This window comes from Lathyrus oleraceus, chromosome 7 (genome assembly GCF_024323335.1).
Source record: "Lathyrus oleraceus cultivar Zhongwan6 chromosome 7, CAAS_Psat_ZW6_1.0, whole genome shotgun sequence".
Classification (NCBI taxonomy): domain Eukaryota; kingdom Viridiplantae; phylum Streptophyta; class Magnoliopsida; order Fabales; family Fabaceae; genus Lathyrus; species Lathyrus oleraceus.
The window spans coordinates 352,276,461-352,295,175 of record NC_066585.1 but is presented as its reverse complement, the minus strand read 5'-3'; the positions used below and the strand labels follow the sequence as shown (position 1 = coordinate 352,295,175).

Genomic DNA, 18,715 nt, shown 5'->3' with positions numbered 1-18,715 from the left:
TATTTGAGATAGAATTAGTATTATATTTGAATTGTTTTTTTTTAGAAATTTTTTTAAGAGTTAATAAAAGTTTGCTTGAATATGGGCCTAAATGTAATTTGAAAGTTAATGCTTAGTTTGAAATGGATTGTTTTAAAATGGTTTTAAAATGTTAATTGTAATGGGTTTGGAAATTTAATTGAAATGGTTTTGAAAAGTTAATGTCAAATGGTTCCAAATGTTAACTTGAAATTGAATTTGAAAAGGTTAATTATGAATGAAATTGGTAAAGTGAATTGTATTGAATGAATGTATGAAATACGGTTGAAATTTAATGGTTAAGTGTATGAAATTGAATATTAGAAATTAGAGATTGAATTGAATGTATATGAAATTTGTTGGTTGAAAAATGATTTGAAAATTGTTATGAATAATAAATTAAAATGAGCTTAAACAATGATTTAGACTCTAAATGTTCAACCCAAATGGTTAAATTAAAAAATTCGAAAGTTAATTGCATTTGGATGCACCAATTAAATGGAAAAACCAATGGTTAAACAAATCTAAGGTATAACTTGAATCAAATGGGGCTACAACACGGATGATTGACTTTGGTCAACTAGTTGACCAAAACGTCAACAATTGACCAAAGCCAACAGTGAGACCTGAATTAGGGTTTCAATATATAATGCAATCAAGGCATGGATGCTTGAGCCAAGACTTGAATTAGATGAAATACTCACTATGTAAGCCTGTGGATAGTGGATGATACATGATATGATAGTCAAGCATTTCTCCCCAATGAAATAGGGTTTCTATCGAGCACAGAGTGACAAATCAAGCCATAAAGGTGTATTATGGCCAAATCTCCCTGACTAAGGTTTCATGATGCATATTTGAACGCTTATGAGACCAAAGAATAGTAAAGTCAAGAATTATGGTTTGAATGCATAAATGAGTATCATGATTGTAACCTTTTTAAATTAAAGTCTAAAAGAGAATGAAATTAGGGTTTCCCCTCACATGTTGAGTCAAACTCCAATACTCAGGCAAAACCCTAGTTTTAATTAACCACAAGCTTTGAATCTATGATGCTTGTATCAACATGAATACATGATGCATATGAATGAATGCAGATAGATGTGCACATATGAATCTTAAGCCATAGATTGAGTGGAAAGATGAAAATGATAGGGCAAAATTTTGGGGTACGACAGCGGCATGCAGTTTGTCACAACATTTGGGCTCGTTGGTGTGCAGGAGATTTCCTTACAGTCAATTAAGTCTTGAAATTTGTGTTTTAAATCCTTGTAATTCTCCACTATGTGACCTGGGGCACCCGTATGATACTCGCGGTGAGCATTGGTATAAAAGCCTGGTGGATAAGGAAGAATTGCAGGTGGTAATTACTTCAAGGTAATTGATCCACCTTTTAACAAATGAGGAAGTATATGGCCATATGGGAGCGGCAGAGGATCGAAATGTCTTTCTGGCTTCCTCACCCTTTGGTGGTTAAGTTGACGTTGTTGTGGAACGTGTTGCTGTTGATTTATGTGTTGTTGTTGATACACTTATGGTTGACACGGTTGTTGTTGGTAAGTCGGTTGTTGATATGGTTGTTGTTATTGAAATGATTGTTGATATGGCGTGGGCGTAATGGAAACAACTTGGTTGTAAGGCACAGGAATATATGGCTGAGTTATATTTCCCCTTGCTCCCATTATGGCATTGGTCTAACCTTCTGGCTTCTTCGGGAATTTAGAGTATTGTTTCTTCCATACACTTGAGGCACTAGTAGCATAGGGCAGATTCCCCTTCTTCACTTGGATCTTAACTTGTTCCCCAACATAAATGACCTCAGAGAATGTTGGAAATTTGTATCCTACCATCTTCTCCATATATTGGGCATGAAAAGATCCCATAAACATGTCAATTAGCTCTTTGTCAAGGAGAAGAGGCTGGACACGAGCTGCAAGCTCTCTCTACCGCTGGGCATATTCCTTGAATGACTCATTGATGCGTTGAATCATGTCTTACAACTGAGTGCGGTTGGGTTCCAGGTCAGTGTTATACTAGTAATTCCTGAGAAAGGCTTCTGCAAGGTATCTCCATGACTGGACTTGCCCTCTCTCCAACTGCATGTACCACTCCAAAGATGTCCCACTGAGGCTATCCTTGACATAATGGATTAAGAGTTGATCGTTATTGATGTGGGTTGTCATCTTACGACAGTAAGCTCTGAGGTGAGTTCTAGGACAACTGATCCTTTTATATTTATCGAAATCCGAAACTTTTAATTTCCGGGGAATCACTAGACCTGGCACCAGGCACATATCAACAACATCCAAGCCAAGAGTAGTATGAATCTCCAAAGACTTGAATTTATCCTCCAAAGCATGGAGTGTCTCAACAGTTGGGTTTGGAAGAACTCCAACATTAAGCCTTGTGGGTTATGGCATAAAGAAAGCATCATACTGATCTTCCTTATCAGTCATAGATATGTGTTGAGCAAACAAAGCAGAATGATTCAGGGTGCCATCACTGACCACTGGTATGTGGACATGAACTCCTTCAGGATGAACAAAACATCCTTCAAGGTTAGTCACCCCTGGGATATTGAGTTAGGGCGGGCCAAACTGAGCAACAACACTTCTGGCTTTGGGATAAGAGTAGCATAGTCTAAAGCAAGGGATCCATCTTTGCTTGCATATAGTCGATGTCTGTTCTCATTGTAGCCTGGTTGGTCTCAACTTGTTCGAGTTTCATTCTGTAGTTGCGGTGCGTCTCGTACCGGTGTCGAGTAGTTAATTTTGTTGGACAAAGGGTATAAGGCGTAAGTGTTTGTTTGCTTTTGGATATGAATGCATGAATGAATGCGAGTTTTTGTGCAAAAGATTTGTTTTTTCTTTTCATGTATATGATGTGTGAATGAATGCAATGTGATGCATTTTTTGGTTTTTCCAAGTACAGGGTCTCATAAGTCCTAAGTACGGATGTAGGACAAATATGATTTCTTTGTCATACAAGGTTCTCACTGGGAATGAACTAGGGTTTACCAAGGTTCCCAGAGTCATGTATTTGCCAATAATGTTTTCCATTTACGACAAATTACTTGTTGGGCGTCAACTCCTTTAAGGAAATCTATTATGAGTGAGGTTCTCGTACTGACCCTTACAAGAAAAACATCTCGGGGGGCCGTACTACATGACCATTAACATCGGGGTTCTAGACAAAGTTCTCAAAGTCATGGATTCACCAAGAATGTTTGTTTCTTATGTCAAATTACTTGCTAGACGTCAACTTCTTCAAGGAAATCTATTATGAGCGAGGTCCTCGTGCCGACCCTTACGAGAAAAACATCTCGGGAATCCGCCATCATTCCTAGTTGGTCAAAGGTTTAATGCTCTACAAAGGTCCTTAGAGTCATAGATCCTAATGAAAACATTGAAGCTTACGATAAATTACTTGACGACTGACAACATTCTCAAAAGAATCTACTATAAGTGAGGTTCTTGTGTCGACCCTTACGAGAATTTTTTTTGAGAGCCCACACTAATCAACCTTGTCATATCTTATGTGTTTCCTCAGACTCGGGTATAGACATTTTCTCATAATGTTTCAAGCAATCAGAGTATCCATAACAAGAGATCATGAGATCCAAGTAACATATACATAATAATAAAAGATAATAAGGTAAGACATAATATAAAGGTAAGAAAGTGAATAAAAAAAGCTAACAATCATCACTAATTAAACTAAGTTAGGCTTGACCCTCTCTAGCTTGGAGCACGATCCCCAACAAAGTCGGAAGCTGTTGTACCTCAAAAAATATGATCCTTCGCGAAGTCGCGGAAAAATTTGATTTGAACAGAGTCACCACCAAACTTTAGTTATTCCAATGAAGGAATAGGAAAATGTTGATACAACCTTTAAAAGAAGATGGTAATAGCAACCATATTCGGGTTCAAGAGTCGATTACACAAGAGGAAGGTATAAGCACCCCTCACCTCCGTTGTACTCAATGGGAACTGAAGCTAGTGGAAATATACCCGAACGTATCGCACACTCGAACATACAACAAAGTCTCCATCGAACTTTATTTATTCCTGAAGGAAAAGGAAAACATCGATAAAACCCCTGGGAAAGAGATATGCTGGGTTAGAAAGTCGGTTATGCAAGGGGAAGGTATTAGCACCCCAAACATCCATGGTACTCCATGGGGACCGTTTTGATTGTTCTTGATCGAATAGGTGTGATATCTAAAGATTACTCGCAAAAGAATGGGAAAAGGGAAAGAAATAGATAAAGTGCTCAATGAGGATTAGGGCCCTCATGCCTACGTATCCTCATAGAGCAATAAGGAATTCAGAGCTCCGTACTTCAAAGAACTAGTGGTGGGAGATGAAAATAATTATGATCAAAGTGTGGTCTGAACCAAAGATTGTGTGATGAACTCCAAAAAGGGTGAAAATATGAACACAAGAGTAAGGTGGCTATTACCAGTACGCGGGCTAGCAGGACTGCCGCTATAGGGTAATACCGAAAAGACGAAGAAATAAGTGTATGAGCATAATCCCAAACATCTCTTGGTTCACAAGGTGACACAAGAAGGAGAACAAAGAGGTAGTGTATTTGGCTCAAAGATAATTAGTATATCACATGGAGTGAACGAAAGTAGAATATGAGTGCATCGGGGAGATGAATGGAATGAAGTGACCAAAGTCATAGAATTGAATATTTGGTGACAAGTGACTGAGGAAGTATTGTTTGAAACCGAAAGGTGAAAGTGTATTGGAATCCATAAGAGAAATGAGATTTGTACCATAGAGGGAAACAACTTTAAGTGATACGTGGACTAGCAGGACTGTCACTATAGGGTGATTAGCCAAAAAAGAAAGAATTAAGTGTTTGGGCACAGTCCTGAACAACTATAGGTAGAAATACGGACTTTACGTTAGGCGTCCTAAAAGGGTGTATATGGAATTCCAAGGAAGTGGCATTTCTGATCTCAAAGGAATAATATGTCACTAGGTGAACGGTTTATGATCGAAGGTAGGTAATGGATAGTGAAAGATATGAATAATGCCCTAAGGCGAAAGAAAGAATAATTAGAAGTATGCTTGCCAAGGATTCACATCCTCGTGCCTACGTATTCTCATTGTGCAATAAGAAAGTCAGAGCAATCGTAATTCGGAACCACGAGAATAGAGAGAGAGAGACATACAATGATTAAAAGTATAATCTGTACCAATAGAATGGTATCAAAAGGTATTTGTAAAAGCAACGGGGACTCACAAGACAAACCCAATTTCAAAGGTTAACTGCCATGAAACAAGGGGAGGGAGGTATTTGTCTAAGCAACGGGGACTCACAAGACAAACACCAATTCAAGGAATGATTACAGTACTGTAGTATAAGGAATAGTGTATCACTGGATGGGGAACAAACAGTTCGAGACCAAATAAGAATAGTATCTCGGATCCAAGAAGGAGATAGACTCTGAATTGAAGAGAAATGTAGGTGTTTACCAGTACGTGGGCTAGTAAGACCGCCATTATAGGGTAAAGCCAAAAAGAAATACTGAATTAAGTGTTTGGGCATAGTCCCAAACAACTCTCAATTGATGAGGTGGACTGTAGCTAGATCGTCCTAAAAGGATAGACAAGGAGTCCAAGGAGAAGTATGATTGAAATCAAAAAGATGGAGAATGATTGATTGAATAAATATGGTACCTCGCGAAGAATTTGGGTTCTCCTACCTAGGTATCCTTATAGTGCAATAAGGAAATCAGAGCTTTCGTAGTTCAGCCCACTAGGGCTGAAAACAAGGTGATTGGAGGCAAAAGAATATGATTGAATGATTGAATTGAAATGATTAGAATGGAGAGATGAATTGATAAGAGACTTGACAGTCGATTGATAGAAATCACACTGAAGTCTATGAATAAGGGCAAACACTTTGAATATTTGGGGCCTACGCCCCATATGCAAAGTCGCTCTAGACAAGGATAGGAGAAACTCCGTCTCATCATTCCCTATTACTTAAGGCTCATGGCGCATGATACTTCTCTTAACTGACAAGTTACTGGTGAAGAATCTTCATTCTTGATCCTTGTGTTGATGTTGATTTTGCATGAAGAAGACTTGGTAGTTTAATCGGTTTGTATTGTACTAAAGTCTATGAATAAGGGAAAACGCTTTGAATATTTGGGGCCTACGCCCCATACGTAAAGTCGCTCTAGACAAGGATGGGAGAAACTCTGTCTCATCATTCCATATTACTTAAGACTCGTTTCGTACAATTTGAATCGTATTTACCAAGTGTTGGCCTTTGATTTATCTTGTATAATCCGTTGCTTGGTATGATTGAGGATGCCTTGATCGAGAATCTGACTTGAGGCTTCGAGCTCCACAACTTAGAAGAAAAGTCTTATTAAGTGACCAAGGGTCTTTTGGTCACTCAAATTAGACTGTGGGATTATACAAGTCCAAAGGATTTAATTGATTAAAATTGCTTTTGATCAATTTAAATCATGGGTTTGATTTGATTGGAATAACTAGGTTAAACCTACTATAAAGGTGGGAATTGTTAGAGACCATCCTAAGGGATCATTCATTGGTCAATCCAAGTTGATTAAAATTCTATGCTAAAAGTCCTAAGGGAGCATGTTATTGTGGATTAAAATTTCTACGTAATAATCTCTAAAGGAACATGTGATTCTATGGTGAAAATAACTAAAATGACCTCTAAGGGATAAAATGGTCATGTTACAAAATATTAACATTTGATTAAATTTCTACTCAAGCAAAAATCAATTACAAATCAAATCTAAATTCTTAAACCAAATCGATTAAATCTAATTCGAAAGGATCAAACCTAATTAAAACTAGAGGTTAATATTTCTAATTCTAATTATCTCTATTAAATCTAATTAGTTTTTACCACTAAGTTCTAATTAACCCAAGCAAGATTTAATACTAATAAATGATGACACTGAAATTCACCGTATTTTCGATTCCGATTTCGCATGCATTTTAGTTGTTTTATTATTATTTTGTTATGTTATTACTATGTTTCTCTTTGTTTTCAGGTTTTCAGTCTAATCAGAGCCCTGATCGAGAAAAAGAGTGAAAATAAGCTAAAAAGACTAAAATTCAGCATTTTGCACTTGTGGCTCCCACTGTGGCTGGCGCCATGGGTCCAGCCATGACGTGTCATAGCTCAACTTCCCTCAACTTCCACGTCTCCCACTATCTCCACTTGGACGCCACAATTTACCCTTATGGAGGGCGCCACAAGAAGAAATTTTTTCCCTCCAAATTTCAAACTGAAGGACATCCTTATCATTTCTATTATTTTCCTTGCCTATAAATACAAACTCGTTTTCATTTGTTTCATCATCCAAATTTAGAGCAAACTTAGTTTCACTTAGGCATATATTCAGTATTTTAAAAGTGGTAATCGCTTCGCATTGGGGTGTTGCCACAATTGTGTAATCAAGTCTGTGATCGAGTCTGTAATCGAGTTTGGAGCACTTTGGAAGGAAGTTAATCCTGCCACCATTTTCATTTCCGTTTCGCATTTTATTCAACCCTCCGATTGGAGCAGGTTTTTATTGCTTTACCTTTATCTACTTTACTTTCCCGCACTCGCACTACTTTCATTTATTTCCCGCAATGTCTTTACTTTATTTATTTCCCGCACTCGCACTACTTTCATTTATTTCCCGCACTGTCTTTACTTTATTTATTTCCTGCACTCGCACTACTTTTATTTATTTCTCGCACTCGCACTAATTTTATTTACTGTCCGCACTCGCACTACTTTTATTTACTTTACGCACTCGCACTACTTTTATTTACTTTCCGCACTCGCACTACTTTTATTTATTTTCCGCACTCGCACTACTTTTATTTAAATTAAAATGCACCTTCAGTTTACCATGTCTAACTAAATCTATAAAGGTTAGAATGTAAGGACCGTAATTGAACCGATAATCCGTACAATTGTTCGTAGAAACACTTAAGGGCTATTTTGACTTTCAACTTAAGTTTTCCCGCACTTAATTTCCGTTGAGTAAGATCGAAAGCCGTCCAACGTGTTGGTGTAAGCCCTAGAGGCCAATACTTTTGGTACTTGTATCGAATTATTTATTAATAATAAAAGGCATTTTTCTTTATTATGTTTGTTTAATAAAGTCCCTGGAATAGATAGTCCATTTAATGTATCAAGTATGACTTAATCATGAGATCACATTAAACATAAGGACACTATTCTTAAAGTGTCCGTAGTCAAGCTTTATTATGAAATGGGATAACATTAAAGCATGGAGACTATTATGTTTGTAGATTGATGATCACGTCTCATGGATCATGGATAAAGAGTTATCAAGTCTTAAACATAGGTATGAATATTAAGAGTAATATTCATACTGGATTGACCCGCTATGAGAATACTATATAGAAAGTTATGCAAAGTGTCATAAGTTATTCTCATGGTGATAATAGTGTATACCACTCTTCGACCTGAAACCACTATGGATCCTAGATGTAGAGTCGAGTGCTTTATTGCTGATCCAACGTTGTCCGTAACTGGATAACCATAAAGGCAGTTGATAGGTACTCCACGAAGCATGCTGAGGGACATGAGTGTCCTAGATGGAATTTGCCAATCCTGCTTAACAGGATAAATGTCTATGGGCCCAATATTGAACTGGACAAGGGTGACATGGTCTATACCTTGTGTTCAATATAGACATAAGGGCAAAGGGGTAATTATACACATAATTATTATCACAGGAGGTTTTGTCAGATCACATGACATTTTCGTGACTTGGGTAGCAGTGATGTGTTGCTAGATACCGCTCACTGTTTATTATGTTAAATGCATGATTTAATATAATTGCCAACGCCGCGAAAACCTATAGGGTCACACACAAAGGACGGATTGATGAGAGATAGAATAATTAAGGAACATCGTAAGGTACGGTGTACTTAAGAAGAATACGAAATATGGTAAAGTACCAAATACTTAAGTGATTTTGGCATATTCTGAGATATGGGCCAAAATGCACTTAAGTGGGCTTTTTGGCTTGAAGCCCACACAAGTGGTTCTATAAATAGAACCCCTTGGGTAGAAGCATTCACACTCCAAACAACACAACTGAAGAGTTGGAATTTCGTATCTCTTTCTCTCACTCAAAGCCTTCACTCACAAACAGCTAGCACTGCGATTGAAGGAATCCGTTCGTGTGGACTGAGTAGAGACGTTGTCATCGTTCAACGTTCGTGATCGCCCCGTGGATCTGTATCAAAGGTTGATCATTGTCAGAGATCTGCACCAAAGGTTTGAATCTCCACAAGAGGTAACGATTCTATCACTGATCATGCTCATTCGTAAGGATCATTAAAGGAGAAATTTTTATATTCCGCTGCGCCTTGGATGGCAATTCTCCATCAGTGGTATCAGAGCCACTTGCGAAACCATGAATCTGATATCTGTTTTTGTTATGTAATAATATGATTAAAACAGAATGAATCAAAGATTAAATTGAGATCGATCAAATTACATATATGTGATATATGTAACCCTGATGCAAAATACATTATATATGATATAATGTTCTTGTTTCGTTCATTCAAAAACCTCGATGATTGTTTTCCTTTGAGCGATCAATGGTCATTTGCTTCTTGATCCGACATTATTATGGTGAAGCAATGACATGTTGATCAATCATACTGAATTAACAATCGAGACGTGTTTGACGGTCTGAAATTGGTGCATTAGGGTTAGTGACGACACAAGGGTTGTGTTGTTAGAGAGTTATGCGATTGGGGTTTGATTGCACAAGAGTTGTGCGTCCTAAACACTTTTCCGAACAGTGTTAACCGGTTAACGCGTATGGTTAACCGGTTAACGTAATACGAAATAATTTTTTTTAATTTTGGAACAGTGTTAACCGGTTAACGCATATGGTTAACCGGTTAACGGAATGCGAAATAAAAGTTTTTGAAAATTTCAAACAGTGTTAACCGGTTAACGCATTTGGTTAACTGGTTAACGCAAGGCAGAAAAGAGTTTTTTAAATGTTTTCAAACAGTGTTAACCGGTTAACGCATATGGTTAACCGGTTAACGCAAGGAAAAATTCACAGGTTCGGCTAGAAAAAGTGCTTTGAAGTATCAAGTGTTGATACGAAAAACGACGTAAATTTTAAATGAATTGTTCATTAAAATTTTCGAGCAGGGGCGCTGCCCCTTAGACCCCGCAAGGGGCGCTGCCCCCTTGACCCCTGTCCGCTGACCGGGCAGCGGAACACCCGTTCCCGCTGTCCGGGCAGCGGACCCCCGGCTAACTCTGCGTAGTGTGATCGGTCGTCGAAATTTAATTTAATTTTATTAATTAAAGGAATTAATAATAATAATAAAGTGTTTATTATTGTCTTGTGGTGATCGGTTATGGCCTTAGTTTTCCTTTGTTTTGTTTTGGATTTTAAAATACGACCTGCGTGTCGTGCCTCTCTCTTAATCTCCAAAATGTAACTTCTTTTCTCATCTCACTCCCTCGTATGTAAAACGAGTTTCTTTCATGTAATGTAATGATATGAAGAAAGCAAAGAAGTCAGTGCCAAAGGAGGACATCCTTGAAGATCTTGCTTGGAGAAGCTTAGATCGTCGTAGGTTAGCTTAGGTTCTCTCATTGGCTTGGGAGAACATTTGCGCTAGGGGCCATAACTGTTTCATTTTGTTTGTATGTATGTTGATGCATGTGAGAGACGGTTTATATGATAAACAAGCCGGTGAGATCAGTAAAATTGCAATTCCCTCAAAACTAAATATTAAGTTTTAAGCTTTCCAAGTTTTAACACTCATCAAGACTAGTAATGGAAATTGTAGGTTTCGCCTACGCGAGGTGCATGATCTATATATTAGTAAGGTGCGATGGGATAATTGTAATATCCAACTGTTAAAACAATGGGTCAAACTTAACTAAACAAATTATAATAAGATTATATATGTTTAGAAGCAAGAGTTGGGAATAATCCATATGATGGATTAGAATAAGGAGTTATTCACCCAATTGAAATTTTCGAGAGTTGTATGAGATACAATTGGAAGGAGTTCCTACCTAAATAACCTAGTTTTGTGTAATCCGCCTACGCGGACTTAGAACGAAGTGAAATATGGATCTCGACCCACTAGAAAATCTTCCAACGGGATTTTCCGAATCAGATGATGAGGGTCATTTGTTTTGAGTAAAATAGTGGGAGCATGTTTAATTAAAGGCCTAATTAAATATGCCAATGATACTTATATTTTCATTATTTCTTATGTAGATTACCATGACAACAAATACCTCTAACAACATTTTGCGATTGATCCTTGACAAGGAAAAACTGTCTGGGACAAATTTTCTGGATTGGCACCGAAACCTGAGGATTGTCCTCAAACATGATAAAAAGCTGTATGTCTTGGAGACACCTGTTCCTGAAGAGGAACCTCCTAGTTCTGCACCTAAGGCAGAAAGAGATGCTTATAAGAAGCATGTCGATGATGCCAATGAAACTGCTTGTCTCATGCTAGCTACCATGAACTCAGAATTGCAAAAGCAACATGAGAACATGTCAGCATTCGATATGATCGAACACCTGAAGCTGCTCTATCAAGAGCAAGCAAGGCATGAGAGGTTTGAAGTTTCAAAAGCCCTTTTTCAAGGCAAGTTAGCTGAGGAAGCCTCTGTAGGTCCCCATGTACTCAAGATGATTGGGTATGTGGAAAACCTTGACAGACTGGGTTTTCCCCTCGGAAAGGAACTTGCGACTGTTTTGATCTTGCAATCGTTGCCAGATAGATTCAGTCAGTTTGTCCTAAATTTCAATATGAATGATATGGACAAATCGCTTCCTGAGCTGCTAGCCATGTTAAGAACGGCTGAGCAGAATCTGAAGTCAAAAGGGAAGTCCATTCTGATGATCGGAAATGGAAAGAGACAAAACAAAAGGCCCATCAAGCAGGGTGATAAAGGGAAAGGCAAGGAAGTTGTCAAACCCAAACCCACCGTTGCTGTTTTGAAGCCTAGTGGAGGCATAGCAAAAGCAGGCACCTGCTTCCATTGCGGTAAAACCGGACACTGGAAGAGAAACTGCCCAAAGTACCTGGAAGATAAGAAGAATGGAGTAGAGACTTCAACTTCAGGTATTTTTGTTATTGAAATTAATTTATCTACTTCTGTGACATGGGTATTAGATACTGGATGTGGTTCTCACATTTGTACAAATGTGCAGGGACTAAAAAGGATTAGAAAATTGGCAAAAGGTGAAGTCGACCTACGAGTTGGCAATGGAGCAAAGGTTGCTGCTTTAGCCGTAGGAACTTATGGATTGACTTTACCTAGTGGTTTAATAATTCAGTTAGAGAACTGTTATTATGTACCTGCAATTAGCAGGAATATTATTTCCGTTTCTTGTTTGGACAAGTTTGGTTTTTCATTTACAATAAAGAACAATTGTTGCTCAATTTATTTGAATGATATATTCTATGCTACTGCACAGATGAACAATGGACTATATGTCCTTGATCTTGAAATGCCTATTTATAACATTAATACTAAAAGGATGAAACCAAATGAGTTAAATCCAACTTACCTTTGGCATTGTCGGTTAGGCCACATAAATGAGAAACGCATTTCCAAACTCCATAAAGATGGACTCTTGGACTCTTTTGATTATGAATCATATGAGACATGCAGATCTTGTTTAATTGGAAAGATGACAAAGTCCCCATTCACAGGAAAAGGTGAAAGGGCTAATGATCTTTTGGCCCTCATACATACTGATGTATGCGGACCACTGAACATACCAGCCAGAGGAGGTTTTCAATACTTCATCACATTTACTGATGTTTTCAGTAGATATGGTTATGTGTATTTAATGAAACACAAATCAGAGTCCTTTGAAAAGTTCAAGGAATTCAAGAATGAAGTACAAAACCAACTAGGTAAGAATATTAAAACTCTTCGATCAGATCGAGGTGGTGAGTATTTAAGCCTAAAGTTTGATGACCATCTAAAAGAGTGTGGGATACTATCCCAACTTACTCCTCCTGGAACACCCCAATGGAATGGTGTATCTGAGAGAAGAAATCGAACCTTGTTGGACATGGTCCGATCCATGATGAGTCACGCCGATCTTCCAAACTCCTTTTGGGGACATGCGCTATTGACAGCAGCTTACACACTTAACCGTGTTCCATCCAAAAAGGTTGATAAAACACCATATGAGATATGGAGTGGTAAGAGACCACATATGTCTTACATGAAGATTTGGGGTTGCGAAGTTTATGTGAAACGACAAATTTCAACTAAGCTTGAGCCCAAATCTGACCAATGCTTATTTGTGGGGTATCCTAAAGAAACAAGAGGATATTACTTCTACAATCCTTCTGAGGGCAAAGTGTTTGTCGCTCGAACTGGAGTTTTCCTAGAAAAGGATTTTATTTCCAAAGGAACCAGTGGGAGGAAAGTAGAGCTTGAAGAAATTCAAGAATCACAAAGCATTAATACACCTATGGAGGAATTAGAGCAGGAAACACAAGTAGTTGTGGAAGAACAACCTGCTCAAGTAGAACAAGACCAGCGTAGGTCAAGCAGGATACGTCACCTACCTGAAAGATATGGATATCTCATAACAGATCAAGGTGATGTATTACTCATGGATCAAGATGAGCCTGTGACCTACCAAGAGGCCATAACTGGTCCCGAGTCTGAGAAGTGGCTAGAGGCCATGAAATCCGAAATAGATTCCATGTACACGAACCAAGTTTGGAACTTGGTAGAGCCTCCTGTAGGAGTTAATCCTATAGGATGCAAGTGGGTCTTCAAAAAGAAGACTGACATGGATGGTAAGGTAAATACCTATAAGGCAAGACTGGTTGCAAAAGGATATAAACAAATTCATGGCGTTGACTATGATGAAACCTTTTCACCAGTTGCAATGCTTAAATCTATTCAAATTTTACTTGCTATCGCTGCATATCATGATTATGAAATATGGCAAATGGATGTCAAAACTGCTTTCCTTAATGGGAATCTTCTTGAGGATGTGTACATGACACAGCCTGAAGGATTTGACATACCAGAAGAAGCCCATAAGATATGTAAGCTACAAAGATCAATCTATGGATTGAAGCAAGCTTCCAGAAGCTGGAATCTTCGTTTTGATGAAACGGTAAAACAATATGGATTCATTAAGAACGAAGATGAGCCTTGTGTCTACAAGAAGGTTAGTGGGAGCATGATCGTGTTCCTGGTATTATATGTAGATGACATATTACTCATTGGAAACGATGTCCCTACCCTGCAACAAGTAAAGACTTGGTTGGGGAAATGCTTTTCTATGAAGGACCTAGGTGAAGCAGCCTATATATTAGGAATCAGAATCTATAGAGATAGATCACAAAAACTGCTTGGCCTAAGTCAGAGTACATACATAGACAAAGTGCTGAGACGCTTTAATATGCATGATTCCAAGAAAGGATTCATACCTATGCAACATGGCATGTGTCTATCAAAAACACAATCCCCTTCAACTAAGGAAGAAAGGGAACGCATGAATAAGATTCCATATGCATCTGCAATAGGATCTATCATGTATGCCATGTTATGTACTCGACCAGATGTCTCGTATGCTTTAAGTGCAACGAGTAAATACCAATCTGATCCTGGTGATGCCCATTGGGTAGCTGTTAAGAATATCCTTAAGTACTTGAGAAGGACTAAGGACTCATTCTTGATATATGGAGGTCAGGAAGAATTGGCTGTAATTGGTTACACCGATGCTAGCTTCCAGACAGACAAGGATGACTTTAGATCGCAATCTGGTTATGTGTTTTGCTTAAACGGTGGCGCTGTGAGCTGGAAAAGTTCAAAGCAAGATACAGTTGCTGATTCTACAACCGAGGCCGAGTATATTGCTGCCTCAACTGCAGCAAAGGAAGTTGTTTGGCTCAAAAAAGTTCGTTAGTGAACTTGACATAGTTCCTAGCATTGTGGATCCCATTGGTCTCTATTGTGATAACAATGGTGCTATCGCACAAGCTAAGGAGCCTAGATCTCACCAACGATCCAAACACATACTTAGGCGTTATCACCTCATTCGAGAGATAATAGATAGAGGAGATGTGAAAATATGTAGAGTACCTACACTCGACAATATTGCTGACCCACTGACAAAGCCTCTTGCGCAGCAGAAGCATGATGGCCATACTAGATCTATGGGCATTAGGGATATGTCTAATTGGCTCTAGTGCTAGTGGGAGATTGTTGGTGTAAGCCCTAGAGGCCAATACTTTTGGTACTTGTATCGAATTATTTATTAATAATAAAAGGCATTTTTCTTTATTATGTTTGTTTAATAAAGTCCCTGGAATAGATAGTCCATTTAATGTATCAAGTATGACTTAATCATGAGATCACATTAAACATAAGGACACTATTCTTAAAGTGTCCGTAGTCAAGCTTTATTATGAAATGGGATAACATTAAAGCATGGAGACTATTATGTTTGTAGACTGATGATCACGTCTCATGGATCATGGATAAAGAGTTATCAAGTCTTAAACATAGGTATGAATATTAAGAGTAATATTCATACTGGATTGACCCGCTATGAGAATACTATATAGAAAGTTATGCAAAGTGTCATAAGTTATTCTCATGGTGATAATAGTGTATACCACTCTTCGACCTGAAACCACTATGGATCCTAGATGTAGAGTCGAGTGCTTTATTGCTGATCCAACGTTGTCCGTAACTGGATAACCATAAAGGCAGTTGATAGGTACTCCACGAAGCATGCTGAGGGACATGAGTGTCCTAGATGGAATTTGCCAATCCTGCTTAACAGGATAAATGTCTATGGGCCCAATATTGAACTGGACAAGGGTGACATGGTCTATACCTTGTGTTCAATATAGACATAAGGGCAAAGGGGTAATTATACACATAATTATTATCACAGGAGGTTTTGTCAGATCACATGACATTTTCGTGACTTGGGTAGCAGTGATGTGTTGCTAGATACCGCTCACTGTTTATTATGTTAAATGCATGATTTAATATAATTGCCAACGCCGCGAAAACCTATAGGGTCACACACAAAGGACGGATTGATGAGAGATAGAATAATTAAGGAACATCGTAAGGTACGGTGTACTTAAGAAGAATACGAAATATGGTAAAGTACCAAATACTTAAGTGATTTTGGCATATTCTGAGATATGGGCCAAAATGCACTTAAGTGGGCTTTTTGGCTTGAAGCCCACACAAGTGGTTCTATAAATAGAACCCCTTGGATAGAAGCATTCACACTCCAAACAACACAACTGAAGAGCTGGAATTTCGTATCTCTCTCTCTCACTCAAAGCCTTCACTCACAAACAGCTAGCACTGCGATTGAAGGAATCCGTTCGTGTGGACTGAGTAGAGACGTTGTCATCGTTCAACGTTCGTGATCGCCCCGTGGATCTGTATCAAAGGTTGATCATTGTCAGAGATCTGCACCAAAGGTTTGAATCTCCACAAGAGGTAACGATTCTATCACTGATCATGCTCATTCGTAAGGATCATTAAAGGAGAAATTTTTATATTCCGCTGCGCCTTGGATGGCAATTCTCCATCACAACGTCCTTTTAAACTTAATTGTTTTTAACTATTTCAAAAACAGCGAAAGCGCTTTGTTTAGTTCATTAGGAGTTTTTAACTTACGAAGAAAAGTGATTTTAAAACTATTTTCGGACGCGTTTATAAGTTTAGAGTCTGGTTCGTGAGAACCTCTTTTGGTTAAGAAATCCAGGTTAAAATACTTTTCAACTTAGTCAAGATACTATATTTCTTAAAAATAGGTTTACTACTCTAACGCAATGCGCGCCTTTTTATAAGTGACAATAAGAGGGTTTGATTAGGGTGTACAACTCGGTTCTGAATACGCGAAAGCGATAGTTCCTATTAAATTAGTTCTTTTCAAAGTAGGAAACACTGCCCATAAGTAATTCTATTAGCAAGTACTTTGATTATTAATTGATTATGTGAATTACATTCGAGCCTGTGTTTATTAATTGAACTTTATTTAATACTTTACTTTTCATTGCACACTCTTAAAACCCCTATTTCGTTTACCTTAGATAAACACCATAACAATAGATAACGATAGATTGACACTTGGTCTTTGTGGATTCGACAATCTTTTATATTACTCTGACACGTTCATATACTTGGGAAAAGCACGCATCATGTTTTTGGCGCCGTTGCCGGGGAGCAATTTCGTCAAATTTTGTACCCTGTTGTTATATCGTTTAGACTTAGGCTACTACCCGCCGGTCAATGCGAAGAACTGGCAGCACCGGAAGCTTAGTATACCCTCTGGCGGAACCTGAACGTTACGCTCGCGCACGTTTATTTTTCCATAGAATTAGGAGAGCTATGGCCGAAGGTCAAAACCAAAAACCTCTTAAGGATTTCTCCCAACCATCCAACGAAGAACCTAGTTCTAGTATAGTAAACCCAACCATCCCAACTAATAATTTCGAACTTAAACCCTCCCTGTTGCAACTAGTGCAACCGAGACAATTCGCAGGTCTTGCTACTGAGAACCCAAACCAACATTTAAAAATATTTCTCCAATTAGCAGACACTTTTAAAACCAATGGAGCTTCTCCTGAGGCAGTCCGTTTAAGATTATTCCCTTACTCCCTCAGAGATAAAGTCCTATCATGGTTAGATTCCCTTCCATCCAATTCCATTACGACTTGGGATAACCTTAGAAGAGTATTCCTTGCTAGATACTTTCCCCCAAGTAAGACTGCCGTTCTTCGAAACCATATAACTAGATTTACCCAGAACCAAGGAGAATCGCTGTTCGAAGCTTGGGAGAGATATAAAGAGCTGTTAAGAGCATGCCCACATCATGGTTTAGAAAATTGGTTAATCATTCAGACCTTATATAATGGACTTCACTATAACACTAAGATGACCATCGACGATGCCGCAGGCGGTGCGCTGATGAACAAACCTTATCCTGAAGCTAGTGCCCTCATTGAAGATATGGCTCAAAACCATCAATCGTGGGGAGTCGAACGAGCGATAGTTGAGAAGAAGGAAGTCCAAGGAGGAGTACATGAATTAAGCTCTATAGACATGATGCAAGCTAAAATGGACGCATTAGCCCTTAAGGTCGAGCATATGTGCATAAACCCGAATACCGCAACTGCAGTTTCGTCGGATTGTGAGATATGTGGAACCAAAGGACACCAATATGCAGAATGTAGTCTATTAAATGAAACCCACTCTGAGCAAGTGAACTGCACCCAAGGGAACCCATATTCTAATACCTATAACTCTAGATGGAGGAATCACCCGAACTTCTCCTATAAGAACAATAACCCTATCCAAAATAATGCACCTCCGAGACCAGGTTACCAAGCCCCAAGATCAAATCAACCTATGCAACCTGTGCCACCAAAGCCGAGCCTTGAGAAAATTATGGAAATTTTTATCACTGCTCAAACTCAACAAAATAAAGAGTTAATGAACCAGAACATTCACGTTAACGAACTGATTACCCAGTTAGGAACCAAGGTTGACCAAATAGTTACTCATACCAAGATGCTTGAAACCCAGATCTCTCAGGTAGCTTTAAACCAAGCCCCCCAAACCACACCTGGAGGACAATTCCATGGACAAC

At 38.5% G+C, this 18,715-nt stretch overlaps 1 non-coding gene across 1 annotated transcript; it reads right to left on the bottom strand.

Annotated features, from left to right (window-relative positions):
- Nucleotides 1-17,838: 17,838 nt before the first annotated feature.
- Nucleotides 17,839-17,945, bottom strand: LOC127108683 (small nucleolar RNA R71). The gene has a single exon (XR_007796206.1). It is a non-coding gene; the product is annotated as a small nucleolar RNA R71 (small nucleolar RNA).
- Nucleotides 17,946-18,715: the final 770 nt, after the last annotated feature.